This window comes from Pinus tabuliformis, chromosome 9 (genome assembly GCF_031772625.1).
Source record: "Pinus tabuliformis cultivar Carrire ecotype Pingquan chromosome 9, CPIR1, whole genome shotgun sequence".
In the NCBI taxonomy this organism is placed as follows: Eukaryota; Viridiplantae; Streptophyta; class Pinopsida; order Pinales; family Pinaceae; genus Pinus; species Pinus tabuliformis.
In genome coordinates, this window is record NC_142307.1 from 1,143,367,122 (window position 1) to 1,143,391,489 (window position 24,368).

The window sequence follows — 24,368 nt, forward strand, 5'->3', positions numbered from 1 at the left end:
TGGTGCGATCCATTTCTTTCGGAAATACGATCCACATATTATGAATCTAACCACTGAATTATTTAGAAAAAACGATAGGTAACCCACAGAGAAATGTATTCAGATCACTGTAATAGGCTGCAAGCTTTAGAAAATATCACAGTCAAACAAACATGAGCCTTAGAGAATACCAATTGGATACCCAAAATTTAGTCTAGTTCACCGAAAGAGAGGCTGCCAGATCAGAAATTCATCCAATAAAGGTCACATAGATATGCTGCGAAACACTTGCAAGTTGAAGTCGTTGAGCTGCATTGATCTCATTCATTGCCTTCTGTACTGAAATATCCGGAACTATATCAACCACAAGTATCTGTCGTATGTTATTCCCATATGACCCTATTGCTTTTTCAAGCTCTTCTAACACAACTTTGGCAACATCGCCCTTTTGCTCAAATAATTCATCCAAATTCATCTTTGGAACATTTTCTCGAACCACATCAAACACATAAGCCTGAATTTGTTCTTGAGGATTTTGCAGCTCATAAAATGCATTGTCAGCGATACTGGATGAGGCAAAATAATTGCACAAAGACATTGTCCTGAAATTAATCTGAAACCATATGACGAAGTTTGATAGTAAACTGGACCGATGAATATTTCACAAGTAAGCTCTGTACCAAGGGTGCCACTGTAGAGAACCTCTGTGCTATGATAGTTGAAACCATATGAGGATAAAACCTGACCAAATTCATCAACAATAGAGTCTGATGTATTCTTTGTTTTCTTTGTGCTTTTACAGAGGTAGGAGCTTGAAATCGCTGCCAGTTGAAGAGCTGAAGAACAAATTACATAATCTAAAAAGCACATTTAAATGATTTCTTCTTCAAAACCCTGTTTTGAAGAAGAATCAATCTCTAACATGAGACAGAGTCTAACAATAGGGATAGAGTCTATATTAGCGTAGGGATTGTATAATAAGGAGCTAAGTAAGTAAGCTTTAGGGGAGATAGTGAAGAATGAAGTAAGTAATTAAGAATTGGAGTCTAAGTGTTCTCGAGTCTTAGCGTAGGTAGAGGCTCTACAGCTGAGTGCCCATACCCCTGCAGCTGAGTGCACAGGGCAGATAAAGTCTGTATTAACTTAAAGATATCAATAAAGAGAAGTATTCCGCAATCGTTGTGTATTTAGTTCTTGTTAATGCATCTGCTTATATTGTGTTTTGGCTTTAATGTGCAATGTTTATGTGATGCTCGAGTATATGTGATTATATTGGTTAATTTGATGCAAGTATGAATATCAGTTTACGCGGCGATAACTGTGATTGATTAGTAAGATATGTAGAACACTTAAGATAACCTGGGAACCTATACAGTATGTTGTCATACCTGCACGGAAATAACTGGATCACAGGTTAAGGCTGCGTGAAGGTCAATTGTACACCTTCACGGAGGTACTGAAGGGTGAAATAAAGGGGTAGATTGATAGAGCCCTAAGGCTTAGTGACCTACATGAAAGTAGGGGTTGAGGGTAAAAACCGACATCACAACCATCTCAGGGTGTGGAAACTTGGTTCCAGCATCCTCCCATACTTCTTCGGGTGATACTTCGGTCCATGCTCTGTGGGTTGATGCCAAAAGGGCCAATAGTGTAAGGATTTGTTTGGCTAACTAATGTTGAACCTGGGTCAAGCCCCACAAATCCAACATATATCCTTCAAGGGCTACACCTGCAGATAGGAATTGGATGATATCCGCAAAATTTTCATCTACAATGCGTACAACAAAGAGTTACGCATAAGGCAATCCTTCATCAAGACTGGTAGGTTCTTCACCATTCTAAATCCGTGAAAGGTGATTGGTTCCAACAATTAATCTTACTAGCTTCACAATTGCTTCGAAATCATACTCCTGAAATAGCAGTAACCACCAACAAGGAGGCCAAGCTCATGATGGCGTAGCTGGTCGAGAAAAGGAAGAAGGAGGCCACTGACAAGGCCCAAGAAGTGCACGATGCTGCCCAACAAATGACAAAGCAGACAGGTGAAACAAAGCGTGGCTCTGACAAAGGCGCGAGGTCGAATTCGCCCGAAATAGAGGAAGAGACAGATGAGAAAATAGAGTAGCATGGTTTAGACCTGCAGACGATGTCAGACCACATAAAGCATCCAAGATAACAAGAAAAAGTGGGGTCAAAGAAGAAATCCAAGGCTAGTAAGGCATTGTTGGTACCAATCATGTTCACAAAGGGAGTTTTTCATGACATTGGAGACATGGTGCAGGATGTCACCATGGAGGCACTACAATAGTTCGAATAGTAGTAGCAGCTACTATTGGGGACCATCCAAATGGGTCTGCAAGAGTTGCAGACTGACGCATCACAGGCTGGCACAGTGTCCACTAGCCTCGCTATGGTACTTCAGAAGCTGTCGAGATGCTGAGTGTGAAGGTCTCCCAAGTGATAGTGTTGTTGGATGGAGCACTGACCACAGAAAATGAAGCTAATAGGCCCACTGTTAGCACCCTCAAGGGAGTGGGGTTGAACTAGGTAGCACTCCCTAGTGAGCTGCTCCACCTACTACTGAATGGAGTGATCGTGGAGCTGAGGGCCCGCGAACACCATGTTGTGCAGGTAATCAGTGAAAAACAAATCAATAATGTGTAGTTGGCCTTGCAATGAGACTCTTCCATCACCACCGTGACCAAGGTAACCGACCGAAACAAGTGCATAGTTCAGGTTGTGGAGGAGGCATGCCAAATGGTCCCAGATTTGGCCATTCTCGAGGAAGAACCAGTTGAGGTGCGCATTCACAAGATTTCTATAGGGGTGCGTGATGCTCGCATAGAGTTGCCTAAGGTTCAACTAGAGTTAAACCTATAGATTGCAGATTTACAGTTGAGGGCACAACCTTCAACTCCGCCAAAAGTAAAGGAGCAGTGTGCAACCACTGTCACAAAGGTGATAGTGGCGGTAGAAAGTGCAGTAGCAGACAGCACATGGTTGTTTCAACATTCATTCCAGGTCCTGACGAGCGTACAGGAGGACCCTAATGTACAACAGCTGGAGACAAAAGCACGAGAACTGCAGTAGTGCTATGATGAAGTAAAAGGAACAACGTGCACTGTCTCTCTCACACAGAGACTGGTGAAGCTGTAAGAGGCCAAAGAACTGGAATAATAGGTAGATGTAGTGCAACACAAAGAGGTGGTGTTGAAGGCATGCTTGAAGCCCTGGTTGGATGAGGCTTATCCAGTCATGGCCTCTATTGAAGGTAAGCTTGATAATCTACAAGAAACTCAGCAGAAGCTTCAAGCTAATAGTTCAAGACCACTGATAGAGTAGTTGGTTGAAGAAGCGAAGCAGGTGGCTACACAGTGCACTTCCGAAGTTTCCGTCATACAGGTTGTGGAGCACTGGAAAGGTATGTTTTTGACGAACAATTTAGTGACTTTTCAGTAACAATTGTAACCCTTTCTGCATAATGAACTTAAAGAAATAAAGAATTTTAATAGAATGTGTGAGAATTAGTATGGAAAGCTTAATCGTTGATAATTGTTATTTTTCCATGCAGGAAAGGGTGGAAACGAAGGGCTGCCATTTGAAAGGAAAAGACAAAGGAGGAATAACTGCTGTCCCTTTAGAAGGGAACCGGATGCGAACGAGATCGAACAGATCGAAGCAGAACGACCCAGGAAAGAAAGAAGGGTTATCAATTCGGTGGAACAGGGGAAGAAAAGTAAAGGATTAACGGCTTGGCGAATCCCTCAGGATCTTTGATCCTGAGGGATCGCTGTTTTGCTTATTTTTGCTACCTAGATACCTCCGTCGTTACTTTTATAAAAAGGAACAGCATCGTTAAGCAAAGGGACTTGTTTTATATATGTAACTGTAAATCTCAGACTCAACTTTGATCATCAACTCTCACTAAGACTTGGTTTGCTGTACATTTGTTGATGCATTAATATAAAAGACTTGGTGTTTATTTCATCTCTGCATCTGGAGTAATCTAAGGCAGTGTACCGTTGGAAGCTAAGGGCCCAGCTCTGAAGGACACTTGCTTTTGTATCATTATAATTTGGTTCGTGTGTGGTTTGTTTATCTTCATAGTTTGGTAATCTGACATGTTTTTCATATGCTATTCCATGCTCTGTTACGATTAATTCATTAATGGTTTTTTCAAGAGATTTATGTAGTGACTCTGTATTGTATGAGTGAATCTTTTCAGAGTTGATTGCATGTTATCAATCTAAGCCAATTGTTTCTGTTACAGAGCCTTCATATTGAATATTGTTGTATTGGATTCATTTGAAATCTCAATTATTGGAATCCGGAAGTAATGTTATTCTATTTGGAAACATAGTCATATTCTCTTTAATCATCATATTGCTATATTAAGCGTGTTGTGTATATATGGTTGATGATTGCTGTTCCATAATTCATTTGTGAATACTGTTCCATAAAGTACAATCCATCGAAGTTGCTTTAAGAGAGGAGACTGCTATTTTATTACAGAGTGTGAGTTTGGTTCAATAGAACAAGTTTAGTTCGGACTCGCGAGGCTTAGTTCCATTTACTGTTGTTCCATTTCAGATTTGTTGTTCCATTTCCTGTTTGTTGTTCCATTTCACTTTCTGTCGTTCCATTTACTTGCATTTGTTGTCTTGGTGTGAGAGAAGGTCTAAGGTTGTAGTGAGCCTCAGCAGTCGCTGCCTAGCTCCCAGACCTATGGTCCATGCTCTAATTTCCTTTCCATCAGTTTCTAGAGGGATGGGTTATCGCTTCCGTACCCTTGACTGATAAGCTGCTTTGTGTGATTTTTTTCTTTTAGAGCAATTTAGTCATAAGTTTAGCATCCGTTTACTCTTGTATTTTCTAAACACTATACTACTAAGCATTACTCTGACGAATAGCCTCGGATTGAGATACTCTTTGGAATAACAAAGCGTTCCCGGATTGACTTATTAATGTGGCATAACTAGAGGTGAAAGAGACCCTTGTTACAACTCTACATTTTGGTGCCGTTGCTGGGGAAAGAGTATAGCCATTTGTCTTTTACAGAGTAGTGTACGAGTCTGCTAGGGGAGAGTTTGATTTTAAAAACGGAAGGTAATAACCTACATATGGAGCATGTAAAAGCCCTACTCCACCGTCCGCTTCCCTGGCAAAATTGTGGGTTGAATAGAATTTGGTAGTTTATAGAGTGCATGACTAAGCAGAAAAAGCCAGAAAAAATTATCAAACCTCCGTTCAAACCCGAAAAAGCCAAAGGGCCGGTGACCCTTGGCCGAACAACCTTCATAGATGAAATCTATAAGAAAATTGAATCTCAGCCATCAGTAGGGTTCAGGAAAACCAATTCTAAACAACCTACTAGCTCCCTTCAGGCCGCAGGATCACCATCTGTAGCCTTCGCTGAGGTGCATAGTCAGACTGATGAATAGGACTTTCAAGAAATTGAAAATTCTATTCCAGAACGACTGCAGGAAGGGAATCTAAGCAATCTTTGTGAAGGAGAAGGGGAAACAGGAGAAGTTGAGGAGATAAGATCTCCTCCTAGGATAACTCAGCCATTAAAAAGCCCAGATAAAGGAAGCGCTGCAAAAATCATTGTTGAAGGGATTCAATCTCCTCAAGCAACAGGGACTCTCATTATTCCAGACAAAGGAAGTGCTATTAAAACAATCCCTGTTAAGGTCGTTCCTTCTCCGCCTAAGAATACCCTCTTAGAAATCCCGGAAGGTTACTGGCACATATTCGATCCCATGGCACAGAATCAGCCAAACACTCAAACTTCTACATTACAATATCCTATAGTGGATTCCGCAGCAAATGCTCCTATGAAAGCAATTCCCCTTCAACACATTCCTACATTTCACGGACTTACATCAGAGGACCCCGATGCATTCTTATTTGAATTTGATGTATTATGCAGGGGATATGATTACACCACTGACCCCCAGAAATTAAAGTTGTTCCCCTCCACTTTGAAATGAGCAGCTTTAAGATGGTTTATGGGTTTAGGTGGTGGGGTTATAAACAACTGGGAGCAAATGAAAGAATCTTTCCTAAAGAAATATCAATATTATTGTAGGTCTAGAGAACTGAAAGATGAAATATTTCAAATGACAGCTAGACCAAATGAAACACTAGAAGAATATGTAGAACGTTTTCAGTATAATTTACAAAGATCTCCATATGCATCACTACCTCTGCCTGATAATGTGTTAAAAACAACATTGATTAGAGGCATGAAGGAACAATGGATTGAAACATTAAATATCATGGGAAAAGGGGAAATTTATCAAGAAAATTTTGCTGACATCATCGATTTATGTATCAGGAGCTCGAGAGGTAGCACAAGGATAAAACCAGCAGAATATGATCGGTTTGTCAGAGATAACAAAATATCAACAGAAGGAGTAACACGTGTAGAACTTGGAAATTTATTAGAAAATTTTAAAACTTATATCCTGGGGACATTGACTACACAACTTGATATTGTGTAGGCTAAACAGAAGCAGATAGAGGTAGAACAGAATTTGGCAATCTTATGCCCCCGATGTAGAAGAAAACATAGCCACAAGGAATGTCCACTGGATGCAGTTCAAACATGTGCTATCTGTACAAAAGATCACCTTACTGAAAGTTGCCCCTCACTTCCTGGATTGAAGGCAGTATATAAGGAAGCAGAAGAAGAGCCAGAATCAGCATACTTCGTTAACCAGCGTCGCCAATGGCAACCAAGGCAATCGGGTATGTTTTCAGACCCAACTTCTTCTTTTCAGCCTCCACAGTATAACGCTCAGCAATATAGTATGTGGCAAAACCAATCTCAACCCCCATTTCCGAACTGGTCATCACAACCGTTTCCTTCTCCAAATCCATGGATGAATCAGCCAAGCCAATTTGGTTGGCCGAATTTTCCTTACGCCCCACCATATTGGCAGAATAGCTCATATCCTCCACAATGGACCCCCCCTACTTCACAAAGTTCACCCTGGCAGACAAATTGGCCAAGATCGACATATCAGCCAACAGGAACTATTCCGCTCCCTCAACCGACTCTGCCAGCTTTGCAACAAAATCTCCAGTCTAATCTGAGACCGCAACTCCCAGCCCAACCCAATCCTAATCCTAATAATAGGCCAGTCCAATCCCTCCAAATTATAGAATTAGCAGAAATCGGACCTGAACTGAGGGAGTGCAATGATCTTCAGTTAAGATCTGGACGTATAATAGAAACAGAGGGAGATAAAACAGTTCACATTGAAGATCAGTTACCAATAGAATAGCCGTTACAACAAGAGGGTGCAAATAAGGAGCAGACTCATCATCAAGCGAATACACCCTCTCCTCCCTTCCCAGAACGATTAGTCATACCACGACCTGTACAATATACAGACTTTGACATTCTGGGAGAGCTACAAAACCTGTACGTACGAATTCCTTTCCTCCAAGCCATTCAAGACATCCCTATATATGCAAAAACTATAAAAGAATTGTGCATAAAAAAACCAAGGAGGAATGTAACCACTAACCCAAGAGTCCAAGTAGTCGGTACTTTATCTGACCTGTTATCAGGAACACCCATTAAATATGAAGATCCAGGAAATCCAATCGTAACTGTTCAAATCTATGGTCAGACTCTGACTAATGCTTTAGTTGATTTAGGAGCTGCAATTAATATTTTGACAACTTCTACTTGCCAAAAGCTCGGTATTACATCGGTAGAACCCACTTCTACTTTGTTAGAATTGGCTGACCGATCTGTAGTTCGACCGGAAGGAACTCTATACGATGTCATGGTCTCTATAGATTCTTGGGAATACTCAACTGATTTCTTGGTAATTAATCCAAAAACCCGACTGGATGGACACCCGCTAATTTTAGGTAGACCTTGGCTTGCTACCGCCGATGCTTACATTGGTTGTCGTCAGGGGAATATGACCATAAGCAGAGGACCAGATATTAAAAATCTAGTTCTATACCCTCCAGCACAGCCAAGTCTTACAATGATAAAAATTAACCAGCACCCTGTATCATACCTTACTGACAATATCAGATCACCATTGACTATACAGAAGGTCCTAGACTTTAAAGACCAAACAGAAGATGATGCCATCAATAACTTCGTTAGTCAAACTGAATCTAGACCTCATGCACAGTGTTTCATGATAGAAGCTGCATTCGATAGCGAACTAGAAGAAGATCCCTTGAAAGATACACATGACCAAACGATACCTGTGACTTCTGTTGTCAATAGTAAGGTAGTGGAAATTGAACCGGGAAAAACTCTAAACATCAATGGCAACCTTACACCGAACCAAGAAATAAAACTCATCCATCTGTTATGGAAGCATCAAGAAGCATTTGCGTGGGATTACCCTTATATGAAAGGGATTGACCCCCAATTGTGCACCCACCATATTTATATAGAAAAAGATGCAAGACCTGTCCATCAACCGCAGAGAAGACTCAACCCTCATCTAAAAGATGTTGTAAAAGCAGAACTTCAGAAGCTTTTATATGTTAATTTTATCTATCCTATTTCTGATAGTAAGTGGGTCTCTCCACTTGTGGTTGTACCCAAGAAGAATGGGAAATGGAGGATTTGCGTGGATTATAGAGAGTTAAACAAAGCCACAAAAAAAGACCATTTTCCCTTCCCATTCATAGACCAAGTATTGGACACTTTAGCAGGAAAGAAATTCTTTTCTTTCCTGGATGGCTTCAGTGGATACAATCAGATTCAGATTGCCCCTGAAGACCATGATAAAACTACCTTTACTTGTCCTTGGGGAACGTTCGCCTATAGAGTTCTACCCTTTGGCCTATGTAATGCTCCTTCCACATTCCAAAGGGCTATTCTTATCATCTTTGCAGATTTAATAAATGATGGACTTGAAGTATACATGGATGACTTTACACCATATGGAGATGATTTTGATCCAGCTTTGGACACTCTAGAAAAAGTCCTACAACGTTGCATTGCTACCAAGCTTTGTTTAAGCCACGAAAAATGTTATATGATGATGACTGAAGGGCTCATTCTAGGACATTTCATCTCAGCAGCTGGCATTTAGGTAGATCCGGCCAAAATTCAAATACTTTTGCTTATCCCCACCCCCACTACTCAAATAGAGGTACGTAGCTTTCTTGGATTTTCTGGGTATTATAGATGATTTATAGAACATTATTCACACATTGCTGCACCTCTATATGCATTAACTGGTAATGTTGATTTCATGTGGACAGAGAAATGCGATCGCGCTTTCCAGGAATTAAAGAAGCCTGTATCAACAGCTCCAGTCCTTCGAGGACCAAACTGGAATTTACCATTCCAAATCTCATCTGATGCCTCAGACACAGCAATCGGTGCAGTCCTTGGGCAGGAGGAGGATAAAAAACCATATGCTATTTATTATATCAGCAAAAATTTATCCCCTGCTGAATTAAATTACATTGTCACCGAAAAAGAATTCCTCGTTGTAATACATGCTGTCAATAAGTTTAGACATTATATTACAGGCTATCCCATTGTTTTATATACAGATCATTCTACTATCAAATATTTAGTGAATAAGCCTGTTACAAATGCTAGAATAATGAGATGGTTGATCTTATTGCAGGAGTTCGATATCACAATCAAGGATAGACCCGGCAAGGAAAACCCTGTAGCTGATTTTCTCTCATGAATACCAAAATCAATTGAGGCAGCAACAGTGGAAGATCAATTTCTGGATGAGCACCTGTTTGTTGTTGCTGTTCAAACACCCTAGTATGCTGATGTTGCCAATTACATTGCAGTAGGTAAGCTACCAAAACACTTAACCCCTAATGAACGTAAGCAGATTGTTCAGAAGAGTACTCGGTTTTCGTGGATCGGGGGTTATTTGTTTCACACAGGGGCAGACATGCAAATTAGGAGGTGTATTCGAGAAGATGAAATTTTCGACATCTTAAAAGCTTGTCATAACTGACCATGTGGGGGACACTTTTCTGAAAAAAGAACAACACATAAAGTATTGCAGACGGGATACTACTGGCCTACAATTTTTAAGGATTCGAAGAAATTTGTTCAAGCCTGTGACAGCTGCCAGCGAGCAGGACGACCTGGTCAAGCCGACGAAATGCCTCTGAGGCCACAATTAGTCATTGAACCATTTGAACGATGGGCTCTTGATTTCGTTGGACCCATCAACCCATCATCAAATCAGAGAACATATATCTTGGTAGCCACAGAATATGTTACCAAATGGGTTGAGGCCGAAGCGTTGCCTAGAGCTACAGAAGATTCGGTAATACAGTTCCTGTTCCATTTGTTTGTACGATATGGCCTTCTGAGAGAAATAATTACAGATGGAGGACCACAATTTGCCGGAAACAAATTAGCTGCAACACTTAACAATTATCACGTCCTACATAAAATTACTACCCCATATCACCCACAAGCGAATGGGCAAGTAGAAAGTAGCAATAAGGTAATAGAATCAATTTTAACAAAAACCATTGCTTCACATAGGCGTGATTGGGCTGCCCGACTACCTGAATCACTCTGGGCTTATAGAACCACCTGGAGAAGTACCACTGGTTATTCACCCTATCAGTTAGTGTTTGGGAAACAACCTATTTTCCCCATAGAATTCGAAATCCAAACACTACGAACTGCATAGAAAGTTGGCCTAGATTTAAGTGAGGCACAAATCAATCGACTACAGCAGATTAATGAATTGGACGAAATAAGGCTCTCTGCATTACAAAATACATCACTTATTCAACAACAGCGAGCTAAATGGCATGATGCACTTATCAAGAACAAAGTCTTTCATGAAGGAGACTGGGCTCTTTTATATGACTCTCGGTTTCAGGATTTCCTTGGGAAACTGCAGACTCGTTGGTTGGGGCCATATGAAATCCAGAAAGTACATGATAATGGGACCCTTACTCTCATCACAATCGATGGTTCTGGATATGCATTCAAGGTAAATGGCCACTGAGTTCGTCTCTATCGTAGGCCACTCACTCGGGAATCCTTCTGTGAGCAGCTACGTCAAGACACTGACATGGAAATTTTAGGAGAGAAAGTAAAATCTTCCTCACCTATAATTCAGTAAGGAACGCATTTTTTTTGACTTGTACATAAGCTCTTGTATATACGTTTTCTTAATATTTCTTTGATCTTTCTTTTTTTAAGTTTTCTTTTTACAGTCAGCGTGTTTTTGCTGTTCCTTTTCCAAAAGGAACAACAGTGGCTTGTTTTCGTGTTTTTGCTGTTCCTTTTTCAAAAGGAACATCATTTCTGAGTTTTTGTTGTTCCTTTTCAAAAGGAACAACATTTGTGAGTTTTTGTTGTTCCTTTTCGAAAGGAACAACATTTTTGGGTTTTTGCTGTTCCTTTTCAAAAGGAACAACATTTGTGAGTTTTTGTTGTTCCTTTTCAAAAGGAACAACATTTTTGGGTTTTTGCTGTTCCTTTTCAAAAGGAACAGCATTTGTGAGTTTTTGTTGTTCCTTTTCAAAAGGAACAACATTTGTGAGTTTTTGCTGTTCCTTTTCAAAAGGAACAACATTTTTGGGTTTTTTTTGTTCCTTTTCAAAAGGAACAGCATTTGTGAGTTTTTTCTGTTCCTTTTCAAAAGAAACAACATTTGTGAGTTTTTGTTGTTCCTTTTCAAAAGGAACAGCAGTTGAGAATTTTTGTTGTTCCTTTTTCAAAGGAGACAACACTCATGATCTTCGGTTGTTCCTTCTCAAAGAACGGCATCCCAACTATTTGTTTGCATGGATTCTTCTCTTTCAAAAGGAACACCATAGCCATGTTTTTGCTCTCTGTGATGATTCATATTGAGGATTCTTTTCGCCCATGATCTCTCTAGTCTTTAAGAAACAACTATGCACTTATGCAATGAACATAAATTACGACATGCCGAAGTCAGCAGATCATAAGATCGCTATCTTTATAGAGCCTAGTATTGATAAGAGGACAAGAGGAGGGACATACTTAATTCTCATCTCCGTTGTCATTGACTTATTCCCATTGTTTTGGTTGGTTATCTTTATCATGGCGATTTCCGTAAAAAAATTCTCTGATTATTACTCAGGAATAAGAACAGAGGATTTATATCTTCCTGTTGGGATGATAAGACTTCTTCCACCATTCCCACTCTTAAGGAGTGTTGAACCACCCTTATGTGTAAATAAATAAGAAAAAGTGCTTTGCAAAGAAAAAAAAATGATGAATATGGATTATTAATTGTCAAATGCAGGATAGGGGGTCTCATCAAGAGCCAGCCTACCATGATCATCAGGTTGGAAGCGAAGTGGCATTCCCAGTATGGCCACCACACCAGGGATATGGTCCAAAAGGTACACTAAATAAACAGACCTTGGAACAGGGGGTCTCATCACGAGCCGGCCTGTCCATGTTTCGCACCTTCCTTGTGAATGGCATTATGGCTAACTGGTTACCAAGCCAGCATAATGGCCTGCGTTTTGACAAAATACTTTTTATACACATAAAGGATCATGGTTCCGGGGGTGAAATAAACAACTCTGCCAAGGTTATGAACACCTGTCGGCAGCAGAGCTCTGTTAATGGTATCGAAGTCATAATGGTTACACCAACAGGGATGATATTAATACCTCTTTGTCTCTTCTATCCTATGAATAATTCATATTTTATTTCCCGATGAACATATCGCACGAACACTCATTACTACCAATCATAGCAAAGGAACTGACAATGACCTCTAGGGATTTCGTACGATTGACAGACGTCCCATCCCCCGGCCTCGCATCATATTACGCAGGCTCTTATGTAAAACGTGATCCACCTTTTTGCCTCGATTTCGGTATTTTGTTGTCCATCTAAAACATGGCGTAATTTTATATGATGTTCCTTTATGACTGGTTACACGATGGTTGTTGCTCCTCTATTTGACAGCTGGGGCAGCCTATCACGTCGCGGGGGGGAAGGTAAGCTCATTACTCCACGAGTTACGTGTCAGCACACCATTCGAGGTAGATAGTGTACGAAGGTATGGCATGGTTTAACAGTATGATAATTCTATTTTACGCAAAGTTGCCATCCACAATCCATTTTTGTTGCATACTCTATTTTTTTTTCGCGGCGATCACCTTCTCTGCGTCTCAAAACAGCACAGGCAGTTGCTGTTCCATTGGAAATCCTTAGTAGAACCATGGGAGGAAAGGCAGTCTGAAACGAACCTCAGGAATTGACAGTCTCTGCTACTGCCCGGGAGATCCTGGAAAAGGCTTTATGGCTGAATTATTTCAGTCGCCTACAAGAATCAAACGAGACAGTGGCGTTGGAATTTTTGCAAAACTTGTAGGAGGACTACTCCATAGTACGAGAAAGGCGGATAGCGGTCACTGACGATGTAATTGCAGAAGTCTCAGGACTACCAGCCACCGGACCTGTATGGACGCTGAGGAAAGAAAGACTACAAAATATTATGGAGATTTTTCAGGATGAAGGCCAAAGCTTGACAGTGAAGGGGAAGGGAGTTCTGCCAGCAACGTTAGGAGAACCCTGGACCAAACTAGCAAGTAGTACAGAGCTACATTACTTGTGAAGGAAGGAAAGACGTGGTAAGACCACGTCATCTTAAACTCTTAGCCGTTTTGAAAGAAAAATGTTCTGTAAATCTGCCTGCACTTTTAAATTCACTATTGCATGATGCAGCCCGAAGCCTGAAAACAGCACAGCACGTAGAAGCAGTTGTTAGCCACCATGGATTGATTTGATTGATAGTGAGCCATAGTCTCACTCAACAGCAGAGCAGCTGGGAGGAGCTCATTGCATTGATTGAGGGGATATTGGCTGCACCATCCCCAAAACCTAAACATTCCTCTAGCACACCGGAATGATCAGAGAAACGCAGAGAAGTGGCAGCAGGAAAACGTGTTGCTCCAAAACATAAGCATTCTTCAAGTACACAGGAGTGACCAGAAAAATGCAGAGAAGTGATAGCAGAAAAACCTGTTGCTTGTACACCTGAACAACCTGAGAAACCAAGAAAATCAGTCTGGCTAGCTCGAATACGAGGGAGGCTAGAAAATATTCGGGAAAGAACTAGCCAACCAATTGATATTATAGACAAACCTCCAGAACCAGAAGGAGGACCTTCCGAAGAAAATGCTGGACAATCTGGGGGCGAGGCTGAGTAAGCCGGAGAAGGAGGTGAGGAGAGAGAAGTGCACTCCGAAACAGAAACAGAAGCTGAACACTCCAAGGTAGTCACTCAGCAGGACAATCGGGAGGAGGAAGTAGTACAGCCAGAAAGCAGCCCGCTGCGAGACCCTGTGGGCGAAGAAGAATTGGCCGCAATCCTGGCCAGTATGGGAGAATATGGCCAACCCTCCAGCCCAGCAGGTCCTCCTGATGGACCTCCAGAGGAAGACATACCTGAGAATTCACATGCAGAAAAGGAAGGAGAATAAAACCCGCCCGTTCATGAGGAAGAAATAAGGGACACCAACCGGGAACAATCTGTTCCCAAGGCACCAGAAGAAATTCTAGATAGAGTAGGAGCAGATTTAAGGGCCAGTCGTAAACCCTCTGGTGAGGCAAGGGAAATCAAGAAATTAAGGACTAAACAACAGAGGCTGCTGAACACTATAGCCCGGCTCCGAAAACAAAGTCGGATTCTGAAAGCCAGTCTGAGGATACGAAGGACCACAAGGAAAAGAAAGAGGACCACTGCAGCAAAATCCCATAGAACAAGAAGACGAAGGACTTATAGTCGCCCTGTTGGTCGAAACCCGGCTGGAAGACCTGTTGCTGTTCCAATTGTCACTAAAGAACTGACTTCTGTTCCAAATGACGCTGAGGAACAAACTGTTGTTCCAATTGTCACTGAAGAACAGACTGTTGTCCCAAATGATGTTGAGGAACAGACTGTTGTTCCAATTGACAATGAGGAACAGACTGCTGTTCCAATTAATAATGAAGAAAATATTGCCGTTCCAATTGTGGCAGAGGGACAGGATGATGTTCCATTAACAGAGGAACCACAACAACCTTTTATTCGTGTTAAGAAAGAAAAGGAGAATAAGGAGATCCAAACAGAGGCACCGCCCTCAGGGGTGATCCGGGTTCTGAACTCCAAACAGTATAACAAAAAGGTTCAGGTAAAACTCCCGGCCTCTACGACCCTATGGAAAAAGGATCCAAAAACAAGAACCTTGCACAAGATGATGAAGCAAGCTCAGCAAGAAGCTGAACAGTTGAAGGAACAAACAGTCCCCCGGGAGAAATATGAAGAGTTGCAACAGCAACTTCGGGATATTAGTCAGTCCGAGAGCCATGCCTTCGAAGGCTGGCAAAAGGAGCAAGAAAAGGTTGCAAAGGTAACTCGTCGATTAGATATTGTTGTTAGGCAGATGGACACTGTGTGTTCTTTGTATAATGACGTTTTGGCCTTTAGGGCCCCTGCTAAAAACTATGCTTTATTTTTGCTTGAACGATATTTACGATTAAAGATAAAAGCTGTCAGGGCAGGTGCCCCTATATAAATCAAAACTGTTAATGATTTCATAGATTGTTACAAGAATTATGGAATTAAGGTTCAAATATTATTATGTGAATTTTACTTGCATAACCTCGTGCTAGACCAGGAAACTGATTTAAATCCTGGCCCTTTTGTTGGGGACATACAATTGCAAGCCTTCGTTTCATTCGGGGTTAATCAGCTAAAATGGCTCAGGGCTTATAACACTTTTCAGAGACAGGAAAATAGCCTAGACTTGTGGGTAAGAGCCGAGCCTAGAGACACAGTACTGTTATGGAGAGCACATAGGAACCTTATGAGAACCCCGGGTGTTATGGAGACATTAGGACCCATGCACGAGGACCTAATCCGACAAAATCTGGAATATTTTCTGACTATTAATGACCTCGCCATCGATGCTACAAAATTCTGATACCAGACTTCGAACCCAAACATCCAGCTCAGGGAACCGTTCAGATATGAAAATTTTGAGCTAGCTGCCAACCGATTGAACCTTTATGGCGAGCGTATTTTGTAAGCAGGGCCATCCTGGTTAGGGTATCGATTTCGTAGTCCAATCATTTGGCACCCTGCACCCGGATATCAGGCCTTGTATGAAATGCCTGAAGGTCAAACAAATCAGTTCTTTGATGATCTAGTTGCTCATCATGGTTGTAGGCCTCCACACGAGGTTCCCTCTCCAGCCTATTCTCTTACCGCCTTGCATGTCAACTATAATGTTTTCATGAAGGCATGAAACAGGGTAAGCAGGGGGGTCTGTGGAGCACTGGAAAGGTATGTTTTTGACGAACAATTTAGTGACTTTTCAGTAACAATTGTAACCCTTTCTACATAATGAACTTAAAGAAATAAAGAATTTTAATAGAATGTGTGAGAATTAGTATGGAAAGCTTAAACACTGATAATTGTTATTTTTCCATGCAGGAAAGGGTGGAAATGAAGGGCTGTTGTTCGAAAGGAAAAGACAAAGGAGGACTAACTGTTGTCCCTTTAGAAGGGAACCGGATGCGTACGAGATCGAATAGATCGAAGCAGAACGACCAAGGAAAGAACGAAGGGTTATCAATTCGACGGAACAGGGGAAGAAAAGTAAAGGATTAACGGCTTGGCGAATCCCTCAGGATCTTTGATCCTGAGGGATCGCTGTTTTGCTTATTTTTGCTACCTAGATACCTCCGCCGTTACTTTTATAAAAAGGAACAGCATCGTTAAGCAAAGGGACTTTTTATATATGTAACTGTGAATTTCAGACTCAACTTTGATCATCGACTCTCACTAAGACTTGGTTTGCTGTACATTTGTTGATGCATTAATATAAAAGACTTGGTGTTTATTTCATCTCTGCGTCTGGAGTAATCTAAGGCGGTGTACCGTTGGAAGCTAAGGGCCCGGCTCTGAAGGACACTTGCTTTTGTATCATTATAATTTGGTTCGTGTGTGGTTTGTTTATCTTTATAGTTTGGTAATCTGACATGTTTTTCATATGCTATTCCATGCTCTGTTACGATTAATTCATTAATGGTTTTTTTCAAGAGATTTATGTAGTGACTCTGTATTGTATGAGTGAATCTTTTCAGAGTTGATTGCATGTTATCAATCTAAGCCAACTGTTCCTGTTACAGAGCCTTCATATTGAATATTGCTGTATTGGATTCATTTGAAATCTCAATTATTGGAATCCGGAAGTAATGTTATTCTATTTGGAAACATAGTCATATTCTCTTTAATCATCAGATTGCTATATTAAGCGTGTTGTGTATATATGGTTGATGATTTCTGTTCCATAATTCATTTGTGAATATTGTTCCATAAAGTACAATCCATCAAAGTTGCTTTAAGAGAGGAGACTGCTATTACAAGTGTGAGTTTGGTTCAATAGAACAAGTTTAGTTCGGATTCGCGAGGCTTAGTTCCATTTATGGTTGTTCCATTTCAGATTTGCTGTTCCATTTCTCGTTTGTTGTTCTATTTCACTTTCTGTCGTTCCATTTACTTGCATTTGATGTCTTGGTGTGAGAGAAGGTCTAAGGATGTAGTGAGCCTCAGAAGTCGCTGCCTAGCTCTCAGACCTATGGTCCATGCTCTAATCAGTTTCTAGAGGGATGGGTTATCGCTTTCGTACCCTTGACTGATAAGCTGCTTTGTGTGATTTTATTCTTTTAGAGCAATTTAGTTATAAGTTTAGCATCCGTTTACTCTTGTATTTTCTAAACACTGTACTACTAAGCATTACTCTGACGAATAGCCTTGGATTGAGATACTCTTTGCAATAACAAAGCGTTCCCGGATTCACTTATTAATGTGGCATAACTAGAGGTGAAAGAGACCCTTGTTACAGCTCTACACAGGTCAAGTTGGGAGGTCTTCGTGCCAAGATCTTTGTGCTCGCAGGATGACTTGAGGGCGAGTCACCATGTTTGTGTTGGGGGCTTGTTAGGAACGAGTTTCCCCAATGACAGGGTTAAGGTTAAAAGCCCATATTCTGGGGCAATTTTGTAATAAAGTTGTAAAGTCTCCGCATTTTGTGGTCACGGTGTGCGAAGGTGTCAAGATTGATAAAGGGTTGTCTGCCCTTATTTTGTAAAGTGTAAAGTTGGCTGTAAAGATCCACCCACGGTCTGCTGACCATGGGATTATATAAAAAGGAGCTGAGTAAGTAAGCTCTAGGGGAGATAGCGATGAATGAAGTAAGTAATTAAGCATTGGTGTCTAAGTGTTCTCGGGTCTTAGCGTAGGTAGAGGCTCTGCAGCTAAGTGCACAGACCCCTGCAGCTGAGTGCGCAAGGCAGATAGAATCTGTATTAACTTAAAGATATCAACGTAGGGATAGAGTCTGTATTAGCGTAGGGATTGTATAATAAGGGGCTAAGTAAGTAAGCTTTAGGGGAGATAGCGAAGAATGAAGTAAGTAATTAAGAATTGGAGTCTAAGTGTTCTCGAGTCTTAGCGTAGGTAGAGGCTCTACAACTGAGTGCCCATACCCCTGCAGCTGAGTGCACAGGGCGGATAAAGTCTGTATTAACTTAAAGATATCAATAAAGAGAAGTATTCCGCAATTGTTGTGTATTTAGTTCTTGTTAATGCATCTGCTTATATTGTGTTTTGGCTTTAATGTGCAATGTTTATGTGATGCTCGAGTATATGTGATTATATTGGTTAATTTAATGCAAGTATGAATATCAGTTTACCCGGCGGTAGCTGTGATTGATTAGTAAGATAAGTAGAACACTTAAGATAACTTGGGAACCTATACAGTATGTTGTCATACCTGCACGGAAATAACTGGATCACAGGTTAAGGCTGCGCGAAGGTCAATTGTACACCTTCGCGGAGGTACTGAAGGGTGAAATAAAGGGGTAGACTGATAGAGCCCTAAGTCTTAGTGACCTACACGAAAGTAAGGGTTGAGGGTAAAAACCGACATCACAACCATCTCAGGGTGTGGAAACTTGGTTCCAGCATCCTCCCATACTGCTTCGGGTGATACTTTGGTCCATGCTCCGCTGGCTGATGCCAAAAGGGCCAGTAGTGTAAGGATTTGTTTGGCTAACTAACGCTGAACCTGGGTCAAGCCCCACAAAGCCAACATATATCCTTCAGGGTCTACACCTGCAGATAGGAATTGGATGATATCCACAAAATTTTCATCTACAATGTGTACAACAAAGAGTTGGGCATAAGGCAATCCTTCATCAAGACTGGTAGGTTCTTCACCATTCTAAATCCGTGAAAGGTGATCGGTTCCAACAATTAATCTTACTAGCTTCACAATTGCTTCGAAATCATACTCCTAAAATAGCAGTAACCACCTACAAACCACCCCCCCCCCCCCAAACAGAGGCTTGTTGACCAAGTACTTCAAAGTTGAATGGTCTAGATAAAAAATAAATAAATAAATTAATTAAAAAAAAATTAAAAAATTAAAAAATTAAAAAAAATTAAAAAAAAAAATGTTGATTTTTATGCGGATTTTGTAAAGCATCAACTTTTTTTTTTTTTCAGAGCATATTTTTGACATTTTTAATTTTTTTCTTAAGTATGCATTTTTTTAATATTTGTTACTTAACCATATAAATTTAAGGAAAAGAAGTCAAATATAGATAAATAAACAAAAACAAAAAATAACCCATAAAACAATGAATTAAAACATTAAAAAAAATATTTATATTAAAAAATATCCCCAAGAAACAAAGAACTTATAAAAATAAAAAGGAAATATATATCTATATATATATATCTCTCTCTCTCTCTCTATATATATATATATAGAGAGAGAGAGAGAGAGAGAGAGAGAGAGAATTGGCCTTCCACCCCCACCCATCGGCCAAGGAGCACAAGCTAAGGTGGGTGTTATTTTGAGAATCACCCTCTAGCCCCCAACACAATGGAGGGTGATTATGAGAATCACCCACAGTACCCTCTCGCCACCAACACAACGAAAGTTGATTCCTGAAATCACCCTCTGGCCCCGACACAACAGAGGGTCCTCTGGTCCCCAACATTGTGGACGGTGATCTAGAGGACCCCTAGCATGGTGGAGGGTGATTCTCGGAATCACCCTCTTGCCCCCAACATGGAAAAGGGTGATTCCATGAATCACCCTCTAGCCTCGACACAAAAGAGGGTGATTTTGGGAAATCACCCTCTAACCCTAGCACGGTGGAGGATGATTCCAGGATTCACCCACAATTCCCTCTCACCACCAACACAATGGAGGATGATTCTCGGAATCACCCTCTGGCCCCAGCACGATGAAGGGTGATTCTAGGAATCACCCTCTAGCGCCAACACAACTGATGGTGATTCCAAAAATCACCCTCTGTCCCTAGTACATCGAATGGTGATTCCCGAAATCATGCTCTGGCCTTGAGCATGGTAGAGGGTGATTCTCAAAATCACCCTCTCTCCCCAGCACGACAGAGGGTGATTCTCGAAATCACCCTCTTGCCCCAAGATGACAGAGGGTGAATCCCATAATCATCCTCTAGCCCCCAATGCAGTGGAGGGTGATTTTCAGAATCACCCATGGTGCCCTCTCTCCACCAACATGGTAGAGGGTGATTGGCCCCGACACAGTAGAAAGTGATTCTTGGAATCACCCTATGGCCCTGGCACAGTAGAGAGTGATTCTTGGAATCACCCTATGGCCCAGGCCTGGTGGAGGGTGATTCCCAAAATCATTGTTTGACCCCCACCATAACGGGGGGTCATTCTCGAAATCATCTTTTTTCCCCCAGAAAGATGGAGGATGATTTTGGGAATCAGTCTGCCACCTACGCTCAATGGCCAAGGGCTCGTAGGCCAAGGCACCCCCCCTGACCCATGTTCATTGGGAGAGGGTGTCCACCCCAACCCATCCCAGCCACCAAGGGTCACGAGCCTAGGTGAGCACCCCTGCCCCACGGCCAAGGGGCCAGGGGCCCAGGCACCTCCCTTGGTAGGCAAGAGTGGCAAGTTGATAGTGGAAAATCGATATATATATATATATATATATATATATATATATATATATATATATATATATATATATACATTTTTTTTGCCTTTTTAAATACTTTTTTATGAATTTTCATCGTTTTATGATTTTTTTTCTTTTTTTTTTTAATACAAGTCTTTTCTATTTGATTTTTTTTGTCATTTTTAATTTTTCTTTTTTCAATGTTTTAATTTAATTTTAGTTTATTTTTTACTTATTAATTTTTTTTAGGTTATGATTTATTTTTATTTTTTTAATTGTTGTTTTGTTTTGTTTTTTAATTTTATTAATTAATTAATTAATTTATTGTTGTAGGGGTTGTGTTGATGTTCGAGTAGTAATCTGACCCCAATATGTGTCAATTTGATAGTTGATTTTCAGCTTTGGTTACAATGAATCTAGTGCGCCCCAACTATGTATTAATCTGATGGTTGATTTCTAAGTTTCAATTGCAATGGGCTAAGCACGCCCCCACTATGTGTCGATTTAATGGTCGATTTTTAAGTTTTCATTGTAATGTGCCAAGTTTTAGGCTAAGATTTTAAAGGAACTATATTTTTAGCATTTGGTATGACCTTTTGTTTTAGATATTTATTTTAAGGTCTAATTTAGTCATGATATTTAATCTCAAAATATGTTGAAAATCTAAGGTTTGTTATAGTCATGATATTTTTTTTTAATTCCATGGCTAAAAAATGTTGAAATTTTAAGGTTTTTTGTAGTTTTCATATTTTATCTTTAACACCATGGTTGGAAAATGCCAAAATTATAATGTTTTTCATAGTCATAGTGCCAAGGTTAAAAATTGTTGGAAATTTTAGGTTTTTTCGAGTTGTGATATTTTGTCTTCAATGTATTGTTGAAAACTACTAGAATTTTAATGGTTTTTGGAGTCATGGTATTTTATTTTTAATGCAATTGCTAAAAAACGTTAGAATATATCCATTATCAATTCTATCACAAGGTCATATAGATCAACAAATAGCTTCTAAAGTCAAATTGCTTCTCAAATCACCTACATTTCCATCTTCAAATGTGCTAAATACAACAAGAACACCCATGTCATTCAAACCAACACATCACCCAGAAGTGATTTTTCTTTCTTTAATACATCTAATTCAAATAGATATCAATTTCATGCATTAGGTGGTTCAATGAGCCAACTAGAGAATCAACCAAGTCATCAACAGATTCTTGCAGCTTTTTCATCATGGATATGCTTATGGACTCACAATCCATTATGCAAAATCACAATAAGGATTTTACAAGGTTCATGTCTTTACAAAAATCAGCTCCCTCTTACACTGGACAAAGAGGTCCTTAGCCCTTGTTAGAAACATATCATCAACACATAGAGAAGTCATAAACTGATATTTAATAGATTTTGAACCAGTATCATTCTTCAAGATGTTTAGCCATCTTCATGTTGGAAGTCACAACCGACTTATTTTCATCATAGATCTAAACATGGTTCGATCAAGTTGATCTTGTCTAATCCCTCTAATTCCAATCACGAGTCTTCTTATCACTTTGTTCTTCCATATTTTCAACAATTTCCACAGACTGACAATCTTCAATATGTACTTGCATCCTTACTAGGAGGCCATGGAAGAACAAGTGAAACCAAGCAAGATAAATAAAGAAGAGAGACTATTAATAAAAATAACAATAGAATTAATGAAGAAATTACTTATCTCCTGAGAAGATGTCAGCTCCCTCTTAATATTAGATTCATGTATCCAACCTTCAAATGAACCTCATCATCGAGATGTCATTTCTTCCAAGAGCTAGGGTTTCATCTTTCAAGTGTAATCAATCCATAAGCATGAGACTTTCATGTCCAATCCTTTTTCCTAGATAGGCTTCACAATTGATTGGCGAGGGTTTTAACTCCAAACCCTAATGATTATTCAAGTTTAGATGAGTATGCTTATCTTCATCATTCGTGTTTTCGATATCAGAATTACGAATAAACAATCATAGGGTTTTGAGTAACATTCATCCTTTCATTCTTTTTCAACTTCATCATTTTCAACATCGACAATCCTAGGGTTTCACAAACCCTCGAGTTTTCTTATTTTAACCCTTGTTAGAGTTCACAGATCCAAATTATCCCTAGAAGCTGACCTAGATTCTGTAATCTCATTAAACTTCAATTCCCGGCAATAATCTGATCAAACTTCAGTCTTTTGAAGGTGAGCTTTGACCTCTTATATAACTTCAGCAATTTTGCATATACCCAAAATATTGCAATGAGCAGTATTACCTTTCGCAAAATCATGTAGGTATTAAGAAAATATTCATGTGAGAAACTTCCAAGCCTTGTCTAATCCTTGAGATTCCACGATAATGCTCTGACATTATTTACAAACTTGCAACTTGCCACTCATCACTATTGATTGTTCCAATGGATAGAACAAACCACAAGGGATATTAGACATATGTCAGTGCCTTCAAACATTTTACATACTCCGGATTTACAACTTCCATTCTTCTTATAGAGAGAATATATATCAGATTCGTCATGTCAGCTTCAATGCATTTCCACTAGGTCTTATATGTATAGAAAGGAGTTCATCAACCATCAAAAAAATATCAATCCTCCAACTTGTTCAACAATGTCTCAGACATGCAAACTCATATTTCTCTTAGTATTCTTCAAAGATGAAAATCATTGCAATTACACAACAATATCAGACTTTCTATCTACCACAGGGATCATAATCATGTTTAAAAACTTGATCTTTACAAAGAATTGCAAATCATAGTAACCACATAACAATCAGACTTTCAATCTACCACGGGGATCATAATCATGTTTAAACAGTTTATATTTACAAAGACTTGATCCTTATACTCATCAAATATATTCCTTAAATATTGCATCAAACCTCAAATTTTTCCTTCACTTCAACATTTTCAAATTATAATATTTTACAAAGTTCAAAAGATAGTAAGATTGGGTTAGAGAAATATTTCCTTTGAAGAGTAATGTCGACTTCTTACAACATATTTCATTAAGCATATAGTAGTCTCCCTTTTACGTATAAAACAATGTTGTGAAAATCACAATCAGGATCAAATAAGAAAGGGTCCAAAAAAAGGGAAATATCGTAAAAATTAAGAAAAAGTTGGTAAACATTAGTAAAATTCCAAAAAATCCAAAAAAAAATCAATTCTTTTTGTTTCTAAAGCATCCACAATTTTTATGATTTTTTTTTGGTGATTTTTACGATTTTATCGATATTTTTTCATGATTTTTTGGTGACTTTTACAATTTTATCATGGTTTTTCATTTTGAGAAAAATCATCGATAACGTCGACCGATTAAATTGCACGCAGAAATAAATCGTGATTTTTTGAAAAAATCACGATTTTTG

General features: G+C 39.7%; 1 pseudogene; it reads right to left on the minus strand.

The window, feature by feature from the left end:
* Positions 1–229: 229 nt before the first annotated feature.
* LOC149152673 (hypersensitive-induced response protein 4 pseudogene) lies at positions 230–577 on the minus strand (annotated as a pseudogene).
* Positions 578–24,368: the final 23,791 nt, after the last annotated feature.